We start from the raw sequence: 12,491 nt of genomic DNA on the forward strand, positions 1-12,491 counted from the left end.
CTGCATAATAATATGTAGAAGAGACATTCAAGAGAATTGCTGGAACTGCTAAATACACTGAAAGGTTACATTCACTCAAGTGTCTGAATTACTTGTTGAACTTCGTGTTGATGTTGAGTCATGCTGTTAACATAGAACCAAAGAACAGTGAAACACAGGGGCAAAAGTGGAAACAAAATTACGAAGTTAGTTAATAGTGATTTGTGTTTGCCAGAGAAACATACCACTATGTGCTCATCGCTTCCACAGAGTTAAAAGTTTTAGCGGTCACAGTACATCTGCCATTTCAATTTATAGTATGCTCTGTATATATTCCATCACAAGGTTCTATAGACAGCAAAACATGTAAGGGCTTCTGAAACAATTCTCTTTTGAATTCCTTTTATTTAGAAGACCAGTGGATACTGTGTGCTATGAGACCCTCCCCCATTCACTCCAAGGACAGAGCAATTGAGAGACTGTTACTGTAACAGGTCATTTGCATATTACATTCTGGACAAATATCTGCACGAGTTGTTTCCCATTATGGATCTCTTCCTATACTATCCAGCCCCCACAGATACTGTTTATTGGAAAGTGAACAACATTTACACTCCATTGGCTACTTTACCCTCTGGCTCCACTTATCAGAGACAACCCTACTCAAAAGAAGGCCATTGTAACGGGATGATCAGAAGAGTAAACTGGACACTGTGGAGCCAACACTACAGCAGCACTCAGGACTAGGTGATGCCATAATACCATTATCTTTCAGCCAGCCCAGAAGAAAACCAGACTCAGTGGAATTGGAAATCACGTCCAGCAGTCAGTAATAGGAGAATGACACTCAACGCATGTGTTTAAGAGTAGATCAAGTAGAGAGAACTTTGCAGCCTTTTGGAAAGAACTGTGTGGATGCATTTCACAAAATTTATAAACAGCTCTACACCATCAGCAAATGTATGGGAGTTAATCAAGAGTATATTAGGGAACAACAACTTTTCCCAAATATCTGCCAATTGAATAATGGTGTCCCAACAAACAAGCTGTAGGGATATAATGTAAATGATGGTGCATCATCTATGTGATTTTACTGCCTTTCACAGTATTAGGGGAGAGTGAGATTGGAGTTCTCATTCAACAACTCAAAAGTACAGAACTGCCCCTCTCTGTGTGATAACTGTAGTTTGTAATGCATAACACAAATCCTTCAACACAGTGTGTGGTGGGGTTTCCTGCGCTAACCAAGAATATACCAAACTCTTTAATGAAGATTTGTATCTAGACATAAGAGGAGACATTTGATACTGCTTCTGAAGCCAGGGAACAACAGATTCCCCATGTACTTCTAACATAGTGTTAGCCCACAGAACCAGAGGGTTAACCAGACACTTTCAATATGCGTATGACAAACAGCGTTCCACACTCCACCTCGTCCAATTAGATGGAACACTACCTGAATATTTTCTTACAAAAGAAGTATTTTTATTGGAATCAGTGTATCATGGCAGGTGAAGATGTATTTAATTCATTTGTACATCATGTCCCAGAAGCAGCAACTGCTGTACACTTCAGTAAGGTAGGCTAACAATAAACTGACTAGTGTTGGAAAGAAGCTGCTGCTACTTTAGTTATTTTAAGTAGATGCTGTTTATCTTCTATCAATACTCCTTTTTTCAATATCAGTGCAATCTAATATTTATTAGATTGCATTGATATTTTTCAAAGAAAATAATTACATGTGAGAGTGTGCTGAAAAGTAATCCTGTTAATTTTTTATCTGAAAACTCATAAAGCTGTTCAGATAAAACAAACTTTATTGATTTTCAACATCTTTATGCTTCAATATAGTCACCCTGGCATCGGGCACATTTCTCCCAACAAGAGACCAGTTTGTTGAGACCATCACTGTAGAATGATGGACATTGTTGACGGAGCCACAACCTCCCCCTTGCTTGCATTACTTTATCACTATCAAAGTCAAGTCCTCGAAGGTGTTCTTTGAGTTTTGCAAACAAATGAAATTCGGATGGGGCCAAGTCTGGATTTTATGGAGTATGAACAATGAAAGTGAACCCAGGGCATCAGATTGTTGCAGATGTCACAATGCACATGTGTGGTATGACATTGTCATGCTGAAAGAGAGGGTGCTCCATGTGTGGACGAACTTTAAAAATTTGTGCTTTCAGTTTTGTGAGGTTCCAGGACCTTGCAGAGTTTATGGTGTTGACTTCAGACATGAATCCCAAATGCACCACACCTTGAACATTCCAGAAAACTGTGAGCATGACTTTGCCTGCTGGTGGCACAGTCTTGACATCGGTATTCCTTTGTGGCGGAACTCCATTGGTGCTTTCTTGTTTTTGGAATCAAAATGGTGAACCCAGCTTTCATCACCTGTCACAATGTTGTTAAGGAACCCATCACCCTTACATTCAAAACGCAAAAGAAATTGTCAATGTGTGTGCAGTATTCTCTGTTTCATGTCAAGAGTGAGCATTCGGGGCATCCACTGTGAAGTATTCCAGACCACAGTTCTATAATGATGGCCTGTACTTGACCTCATGCTAATGCTGCACTTACCTGAAAGCTGTGTCCGTGCTGTCTATTTCCTTTGATGGCTTCATCAACTTGATACTGACGAGTGTCGTTGGTTGTCGCACACAGTTGTCCACACTTGCTCTGTCACACATGTTGAGATTAGCACGAGGCCATTTCCTTTATGAAGAGCACAAACAATCTGAGATCGCACATTACTGATGTTGATACAATTGTCACTGTACACCCCTTCATCTTGTGTGGATTTCAGCTGGAGGCACGATTTCTGTGGCTATAAACTCAATTACAGCATGCCGTTTCTCACGCACCGACGTATTTATGTTACACACTACAGTTTGAAGCACCAGAGGGTTGCAACTTAAGTCAACCTCTCAGGGGGCTCGTGGTTCTTTCATGAGTTCATGCACACAGCGCTCCAAGCTATTTTGGCCTAGTCTTCGATACCAGGATGCCTAGTCTTCGATACCAGGATGCGTTTCCTGCCTAGTGCCCCTCCGTCCCCGTCCTCGTTCCTTCCCCACTGCTTCCTCCTTCCCCTCTGCTCCTTCCTTTCCCTCTGCTCCTTCCTTTCCCTCTCTATGTTCTTACTTATGCTGGCTATCCACCTGGTTTCTTGTATTCCTCCTGGTTTTGTTCCCCTTGCCTTTTCCTTTTCATCCTTCCTTTTTGGCATTTTTGATCCCCCTTTGGAGTTTGACCTCCACTTCTAAATTTTATCTTCTTAGTGTGAGCTGTTTGGGGAAGAATTCCCCCATAGCAGCCTCTCTTCCTTTTCTTGCCGTAGGCCCCCTCCACCCTGCTAGGTTGCCAGTATGTGTAGCCAGTCGGAGTGGTGGGACTGTTATGTACCCGTCTGACTGAGACCCCTAATGACAACACAGGTATCACACTTCTGATATATGAGCTGTTGCCTCCCCATGTATGACAAGGAGTTGTTTACAGGGTGAATACGACCCGGGACAACCGGGAGATCCGGGAAAAACCCGGGAATTTTTTCATCCGGGAGAAAACCGGGAAAAACCTGGGAATTTTTTAGAATTCCGGGAATTTTTCATTGTTTTAGTATTCAGTTAAATTTTTGTAACTTTGACTGGTAAGAACCAATACTCAACAAAGAATATTACTGTATCTCTCTACTGCAGCAATAAAAAAAGAACGAGAGAAAAAGAAACGAAAATAAAATTTAAGTTGCAAAGGAAATTCACCATATACAACAACAAAACACAGTGCTCTTACAAGCGTCTGCCAACAGCAAAATGTGACAAAGGCTTTAGGAAGACAATGCAATGTTTCATAACAACAAATTGCCTCCGATGGGCGTGACGTCACAACTTTACATTAGATTTGTTTGAGCGGTTGCGAGCGAGCTTTTCCACATGTGCAGTTGAGTCTCGTAATTAGTAGTACTTTCTCCTGCTTCTGGCTACAGAAGTGTGGCAGTTAGCTGCATAAGCAATAGCAGCAAGCAGCCAGATGCTATCCGGAAAAATTTTACTGGTGCGCCTAAGCTGCCAGGCTGGCCGGTGTGGCCGTGCAGTTCTAGGCGCTCCAGTCTGGAACTGCGTGACCGCTACGGTCGCAGGTTCGAATCCTGCCTCGGGCATGGATGTGTGTGATGTCCTTAGGTTAGTTAGGTTTAAGTAGTTCTACGTTCTTGGGGACTGGTGACCACAGATGTTAAGTCCCATAGCGCTCAGAGCCATTTGAACCATTTTGAACCTAAGCTTCCAGATTCACATATGCGCAACAGGCCCAGAACTCGGGGACGGGAGCAAACGGGTTATCTGCCCCAGGCGATAGTTTCAGGGGGGGGGCTCCAAATTCATATTATTGAGGAAAAAGACCTTGTTTCACAAAGCCCCTAGCAACCAGCGCACGTTGGTCTATCGATTTCATATGATTTTGAACGCGTCCATGTTGGTTTTTGAACAAATTCTAATTCCATTTCTGAAAGAATCGTAAGTTGATTTTTGAATGCGTGCATAGTGTACGTGATGTCTCTGCCAGGGGAATCCCCATCGCATCTAGAAATAAACTTTTTTGCAGACAAATGGGGATGGGTCTATATGAGCTGAGTGGAATAATGCCGAACGGATGAATGCCAGTCGCTGTTTATGTGGTTGACTGGGTTTGCAAATGATCAGCGTTGTTATAACTACTAGCAAATTCCATAGATTTAAACTACCAGAGTGGAACAAAACGACTAACAGGAATAACAGGCAACAAAGACTGTATTTCTCCTCCGTGTGTCCAAGAAAATGAAATTTTGACAGAAAATTTTTGGCCAGACCGCTACACTGCTAAGGGGCAGTTATACTGTCCTCGGCTAGCAGCAGCTAAAGTTCTATTCTGGGAGTAGCGTGGTAAACGCGTTGTACGAACACATAATAACGCCCAACCTGATAACTAAACTGTTGAAGAAATTAACCAGAGAATAAATTTTGACACTGGCAGGAATAGTTACAGAATTAGTGATAAGATTGCTTGTTAGAACGAGGAAGGAGAAGAAACGGGGACTCTCACAAATTATGGGAGAATATGATGATTTGAAATTTATTTAAAATTTAGTACTATTACTTTTTGATCTGATGTTTCAGAAGCTAGAGAGTATGAATGAAATGTGAAACTACACTCCTGGAAATTGAAATAAGAACACCGTGAATTCATTGTCCCAGGAAGGGGAAACTTTATTGACACATTCCTGGGGTCAGATACATCACATGATCACACTGACAGAACCACAGGCACATAGACACAGGCAACAGAGCATGCACAATGTCGGCACTAGTGCAGTGTATATCCACCTTTCGCAGCAATGCAGGCTGCTATTCTCCCATGGAGACGATCGTAGAGATGTTGGATGTAGTCCTGTGGAACGGCTTGCCATGCCATTTCCACCTGGCGCCTCAGTTGGACCAGCGTTCGTGCTGGACGTGCAGACCGCGTGAGACGACGCTTCATCCAGTCCCAAACATGCTCAATTGGGGGCAGATCCGGAGATCTTGCTGGCCAGGGTAGTTGACTTACACCTTCTAGAGCACGTTGGGTGGCACGGGATACATGCGGACGTGCATTGTCCTGTTGGAACAGCAAGTTCCCTTGCCGGTCTAGGAATGGTAGAACGATGGGTTTGATGATGGTTTGGATGTACCGTGCACTATTCAGTGTCCCCTCGACGATCACCAGTGGTGTACGGCCAGTGTAGGAGATCGCTCCCCACACCATGATGCCGGGTGTTGGCCCTGTGTGCCTCGGTCGTATGCAGTCCTGATTGTGGCGCTCACCTGCACGGCGCCAAACACGCATACGACCATCATTGGCACCAAGGCAGAAGCGACTCTCATCGCTGAAGACGACACGTCTCCATTCATCCCTCCATTCACGCCTGTCGCGACACCACTGGAGGCGGGCTGCACGATGTTGGGGCGTGAGCGGAAGACGGCCTAACGGTGTGCGGGACTGTAGCCCAGCTTCATGGAGACGGTTGCGAATGGTCCTCGCCGATACCCCAGGAGCAACAGTGTCCCTAATTTGCTGGGAAGTGGCGGTGCGGTTCCCTACGGCACTGCGTAGGATCCTACGGTCTTGGCGTGCATCCGTGCGTCGCTGCGGTCCGGTCCCAGGTCGACGGGCACGTGCACTTCCGCCGACCACTGGTGACAACATCGATGTACTGTGGAGACCTCATGCCCCACGTGTTGAGCAATTCGGCGGTACGTCCACCCGGCCTCCCGCATGCCCACTATACGCCCTCGCTCAAAGTCCGTCAACTGCACATACGGTTCACGTCCACGCTGTCGCGGCATGCTACCAGTGTTAAAGACTGCGATGGAGCTCCGTATGCCACAGCAAACTGGCTGACACTGACGGCGGCGGTGCACAAATGCTGCGCAGCTAGCGCCATTCGACGGCCAACACCGCGGTTCCTGGTGTGTCCGCTGTGCCGTGCGTGTGATCATTGCTTGTACAGCCCTCTCGCAGTGTCCGGAGCAAGTATGGTGGGTCTGACACACCGGTGTCAATGTGTTCTTTTTTCCATTTCCAGGAGTGTATTTCCTAACACAAAACGTTTTGCTTGTAGTAGGCCTAATAGGCATTTGATATTGGTACTACATGAATTATATTCCGTCGTGTTATAAAAATGACCATTTGTGCCAAAACAGTCTCTTTTATTTGGTGTGTGGAACAACTGCTCCAATATTGGGCAGGCCTATTTCGTTTTATATAGCAGTGACAAAATACACGTAATCAGATCGAGAAACCACACCAGTCTTGGGTACAATTTGTATTAACAGCTTTTCTAGTATTAGACAACATTTCGTTTTTTCATGTAGCAAAACGTTAACGAACTTTCTCAGAAAGGGAAGTACACCATATAAAGCTGTGGCAAGATAAGAGAGAAAAGAAGCTAGGACTTAACGATTATGAAACGTGTATTGTCTTGCTTGTCACTTTGTAGGGAAGCAGCCTACTCACACCGTAGTATATTCACATCAGTCTTTCCATTGTGTGCCAGCCAGTCCGCTGTAACTAGCTCTGACGTCATAAATGTTGCGCAATACTTTAAAAATCAAGCAAATAACCTAAAACATTTCTAGCATGTCAGGAGTAATACTAAAGTAATGTGTGTTGAATATCAGTTCGATAACTTTAGCCATTTTCGAAATTTGGACGTTTTTCTGTAAAACTCATTGGCGCAACAGAAAAGAGCTAGAAAGTTAAAAATTTATATTTAGATTCATTTTTCATAATTATTTAATAAAAACAGTCTTCTGGATCTCACAAATTAAGATTTTAATTGAAATTCAATATTTTCTGGTTTTTGTCTTAAAAATTAAGGAAGCAAGATAGATTAAGTAGGCTAATAAATAAGTCTAGGATGTTTATATTTAAGTAGGTTGGAGATCCGCTATAACTATGAAGATGTGAGAAGTTTCATTTGAATACCTATAAAACTATAGCGATAGCGTATCTCCAAAGGGCCAGTTCAGAGCTCCTCTACTGCGTGCAGTGTAATTAAATTAATTCTCTCGCCAAAATATTTAACTTAGCCACGTCAAAATTTTATTATCAATACTTACCTGCGTGCTGAATGCACATTTAAATTAAGAGCTTCATCGGCCATCAGCAAGAGAAGCTAGGATTTATTAGGTAACTTAAAGTGGTGCGTTACTAGCCCAGCGGCTAGTCGGGAGAGCCGATTTGATCAGGCGTTCCCTTAGCCGTCCGCACCGCGGCTTTATATATAAGAACGCTGCGCGAGGAAGCAAGGCATTCCGACTTAGTATTCCTCTGCTCGACTCGCTGCGACACACTTGCTACTGTCACCGCGCACGTACCGCCATGGCTATGAAGCAGTTTGCCGCCCCACTCGAAGCTCTCATCCATGCGATGGGGTTCACCGGCCGCCGCCGACGTCAGCCAAAGCGCAGGCGAACGCAGCAGAACTGGAAGGGCCTCCAGTGCTACAATTGCCAGCAGCTGGGGCATGCCGCGCGGGAGTGCACGAACGCCGTCGCGTGCTTGAAGTGCGCGGCTGCTCACGACACCCGCCGTTGTACGAAGCCTTGTGGCGTGGCCAGCAGATGCGCGAACTGTGGCGGGTCACACGCCGCAAACTTGCGTAGCTGCGGCTACCTTCGGGAGTTCCGCCGTCTGTCTGCCGCACCACGTCCTGCTGCGGCATCAAGCGCCACGCCGGCCGCCCCGCCCCCCCGCTCCGGCGAGGGGTGCGAGCCGCGCCGTCTTGAAGCCGCCACCGACCACATTATGGCCGGCTTCCAAGCCGCCTTTGCGGCCAAAAGGGCCGCCCTGAAGGAGGAGCTCGCGGCCGTGCATCGCCAGCTCCAGCAGCTGCGCGATGAGCTGCGAGCCATCAAGAAGACGTCGGCGGTTCCCGCCCCCCCCCCCCCCCCCCCCAGTGCGACGGCCGGTGGGGGTCGATGCGGCCACGCAGACCACCGCCGCTCCATCCCCTGCAGCAACGCAGGTGGTGGCGCCTATGGACACCGACGTTGTGCCGCCACAGTCGTCCCACTCAGTTCCGACGTCTGCAAGCCAACGTGCTGTGACAACGACCGACTCCTCCCGTGTAGAGCAGTCAATCGTCAAGAGGTTGCGGCAACCAAACCTCCCAGCTACCCACATGGACACCGACGATGTGCCGCCACAGTCGTCCAACTCCGTTACGACGTCTGCAAGCGAACGTGCTGTGGCAACGACCGACTCCTCCCATGTCGAGCAGTCAACCGTCAAGAAGTTGCAGCACCTGCGGATCCCAAGTTCTTCACGCGAGTTGCAGCCGTTCCTTAAGGGCATTGCGGCGTCGCTCCAGGACGGGTCCTACCCATTCTCCGACCAACCGTACCCCTACACGTACCCACCTGTTCGGCCTCCCCTCCCCCACTACCCTCATCATTTCAGCCAGTCTCAGCTCCGGTGGCTTAATTTCTTGACCAAGGAGGAGTTAACCCTCCTTAACAACCATCCCATCTTCACGCCAAGCGACTGGCAAGTTCTGGCCCACCTCTTCAGAACTCCATGTGACGGGCCGTATCCCCCCCTCCCTGCTTGGGGGACCTCGGTAGCACTGCAGTGCGAGTGCCTCATCATCATGCAGCGGCGTGAGTCATTATCCACCTCCGGCCAGCCATTCCGGCCGTTCGTTTTCACCATCTCTAACTATTCCTCTGACTATCCTTTCATCTTAAAAAAAAAAAAAAAAAAAAAAAAATATGCACCAACAGTCAAGCCCCAAGTCCAAATGCCATGGCCTCTCATCATCTCATTCCATTCTTCAAGTTCGAAGGAGAAGCGTCTTTGTTACACTAGAACTTCGCCACCCGCAGAGGGTACGATCCCTCAGTCTTGTGCCTCTGAGGAAGCAAGGCCCCAGTTCTCTCCAGACGCTGAATAGCACGTCATCTGTGTCGGGAGTCGCGTCGCGTCGGTATCATTGCTACAAACAGCCTCGGATGCCGTATTAAGTTACTCGAGATACGCGTAACCATGAAATCATTTTCGAGAGAAGTGTTAATTCTGGGATGACTGTAATTATCGATCTTCAGTTTGCGTATGTCGTATTTTCACGTGCCGCCGCGGGACAAACATTCTACCATTATTTAGCGTGGCGTTTGATGAACCTAATCATCAAATTATGGCGAGCATTCATTTAAATATTTAATTTGGACAGTTATAGTTGCATCAGCGCATTAGACTCTGAACTGCTCTGTTAGTCAGATTGTGTGGATTCTTTGTTTTATCTGTGATTTTCAGAATATAGAGAAAGTTTTTTCACGATAGTTTTTGATTATAAATCCCAGACAATCTCCTAATTCCTCAGAGCTATAAGCTGTAACTATAAGTGTATTCTCAGACGAAGTGGGCACAAGGAATTCTAATTACAGGCTTCACGTTTTGCTAATCACTTTCTGGTTGCCAATATTGTAGTTAGAGAGCCAGTGTTGAGAACGGCGAAAGACAGCATAAATAACATTCTAAATAATAGGAAATGCAGTGTTTCTACATTCTACAGAATTTTTAAACAGCGACATATTTTCCTACCGCCGCCCCACAACTTGTCTTTTGTCTTTACTCGTTTTCTGTATCCTATGTTTAATTTTATGTCGCACAAATCAGCAAGTTATTAGCTAATAGGCAGTAAAGACTGCAAATTTTCTGAAGAGTTTTTGTTCTGCCGGTTACAAATAATCCCAAACAGTATTAATTCCGAAATTTTTTTAAAGAGTAGCAGGATGTCAATGAAGAGGAGCAGGATGTCAAACCAGCTGACTGGGAGCAGGAGAGGCACCACAGGACTTTTTAGTTTCCACTGGTGTGAATATAGTTTGATGGCACCCATTCCATTACAAAATATTACATGTTTGAATTCCACAGAGCGTAATACAAGAGACGTGCGATTGAAGAATGCTGTGTGGAGAGGCGTGGCACTGCACTTTGCCACACTTAAGACCAAATATGTCTTACGTTCCCTTGAATATATATGTTTTATGTATCAGACTCTTCAGAAAGATGTGCGCTACAAAATGAAGATATTTTTGAAAAGTCGATTTTTAAATTTTTGGCGTCCTACCTCAAATGCTCAAGGGAGGGGGGAGCGCCACTATCTAATATCGTCCCCGTTCGGAAATATCCTAGATCCGGACCTGATTCACAGAGCAGTCTGAGTTGTAGTGGGAGGTGGTAGTCTCCAGGTGACCCGTGTTTTCGTTAAGTGATTTTGCTGTTTCCTCTTCGTTTGTTGCTCTCACTTCAAATGAAAACAAAACGGATTTCTGTGGCCGGGAGCTATCAATTGAATTAAAATACATTCACATAATTACGGAAGGCTGAAGTATGTAATTAGTGCAGATTTTATTTTGTTTCCGCCTTTCTGACAGTCAAGCGTTAATTGCCTTGCAGAACAATGAAGTTATTTTTGTTGGTTTGTTAAAGAATTTGGACTTTTACTAATATTTTCTGCTGAGGCAGTCAATTTATTTGAAACTAAGTGTTTAATTCCACACTATTGGCTAGTTTCAACTGTTCGCTGCATTTCAAGTTCACGTTTTCATCTTCTAGCGTGTATGGCATTATGCATTAATAAAGAACCAAACATGAGATAATACAGTACAGGTACTCCAATAAAATTTACATCTGAATCTGGACATACGAATGTGCACTTTAAGCCGAATGATGCATTTTAATATAGTTCACAAAATTCTCATGCTCTTGGAGTGTCCTCTAATGTCTTGTTTCTTTTATGACATAATGTAAGATCTTTTAATGTTTTACACGTACGAACATACGGGCTTCCTGCGTCATCGTAGCTGCGCAAGCGCTACGGCACCTGTTATTTGGCGCACTCTGGCAACTTCTAAAACGATTCTATTTCTAACAGGTCGCGAGAAAGTATTGCGAATGGTTAATTGGAAAGCGTTACTTTCAAAGTAAATTTCCTTTTATGCAAGATGAACTCTGTGCACGTGAATGTCCGATGAATTTCTTAACTCACAGAGCACTTGACTCTCATTCAAAAATCAAATCTTTGAGGGCGACCATGTAGAATATTTTCGAGCCCAGAAGACCAGACATTTACGTCGTTAAAAAATTTACTGACACATTTTTGTGATGTATCTTTAAATTGTAACACGCGCAAAAATGATCATTATGTATTAAAGCTTAGCTTCTCTTGCAGCTTATTAATCTTAGTGACCAATATTAAACGTAAAAGCTTTTATTTTCTTGTAGCAACACTATGTATATACGTATATTAGTTTAAACCATTATCTTTTCCTATTTGTGTGTTCGCGCTACTTTACAGTGATGTTGCTATTGGCTGACTACATCACGTGTCCTGTGATCTGAATATCCGCTATCATCGGCTGGCGAGATTGCTTGACATGAGTAACAACTGGCTTACAAAAGCGCATCGCAATCTGGATTTCAATCCTTCGGAAAGTAACATGCGGTGTTTGGTGGAATTCGAATTTAGACTTTCGTAATACGAAAATATGTAGTGTACATGCTGCTGCACATCAGACATCTTTCTAAAACGTGTTTTTTCTCCTGAGTTTCGTTTTCTAAAGTACCGGGAAATTCTGCGCCGGCGTATAAAACTACAACTATTTAAAGGAGTGATATGTTTTATAGTTTCCAGGAAAAGCATACTGTTAATTAACACGGAAAAATGTATTTTCGTCCCGGAGAAAGTGTATTTTTAACCGGGAAATCTGGAAAAAATCCGGTAATTTTTTTTCGTCGTCCACATATACACCCTGTGTTTATCATTCTGGGGCATCGGAACTCTGTGCAACAGCCGCTGTGTCACACACCATTGCTGTGGCTGGGTGGCACCCATGGGGAGAGCTGCTGGTGAGACTGGGTGGTATCAGGGCAGATGCTTCTTTGCATATGAAATGTATCGAGCTCCAAAAATCTCTTCAGTTAGTAAT

At 44.8% G+C, this 12,491-nt stretch overlaps 1 protein-coding gene across 1 annotated transcript in view; it reads left to right on the top strand.

Moving 5' to 3' along the window:
- LOC126198545 (mitochondrial mRNA pseudouridine synthase RPUSD3-like) overlaps positions 1-12,491 on the top strand; it is a 144,096-nt gene that overhangs the window by 83,813 nt on the left and 47,792 nt on the right. The gene's annotated exons all lie outside the window — the stretch shown is intronic.

This window comes from Schistocerca nitens, chromosome 8 (genome assembly GCF_023898315.1).
Source record: "Schistocerca nitens isolate TAMUIC-IGC-003100 chromosome 8, iqSchNite1.1, whole genome shotgun sequence".
NCBI classification, from domain to species: domain Eukaryota; kingdom Metazoa; phylum Arthropoda; class Insecta; order Orthoptera; family Acrididae; genus Schistocerca; species Schistocerca nitens.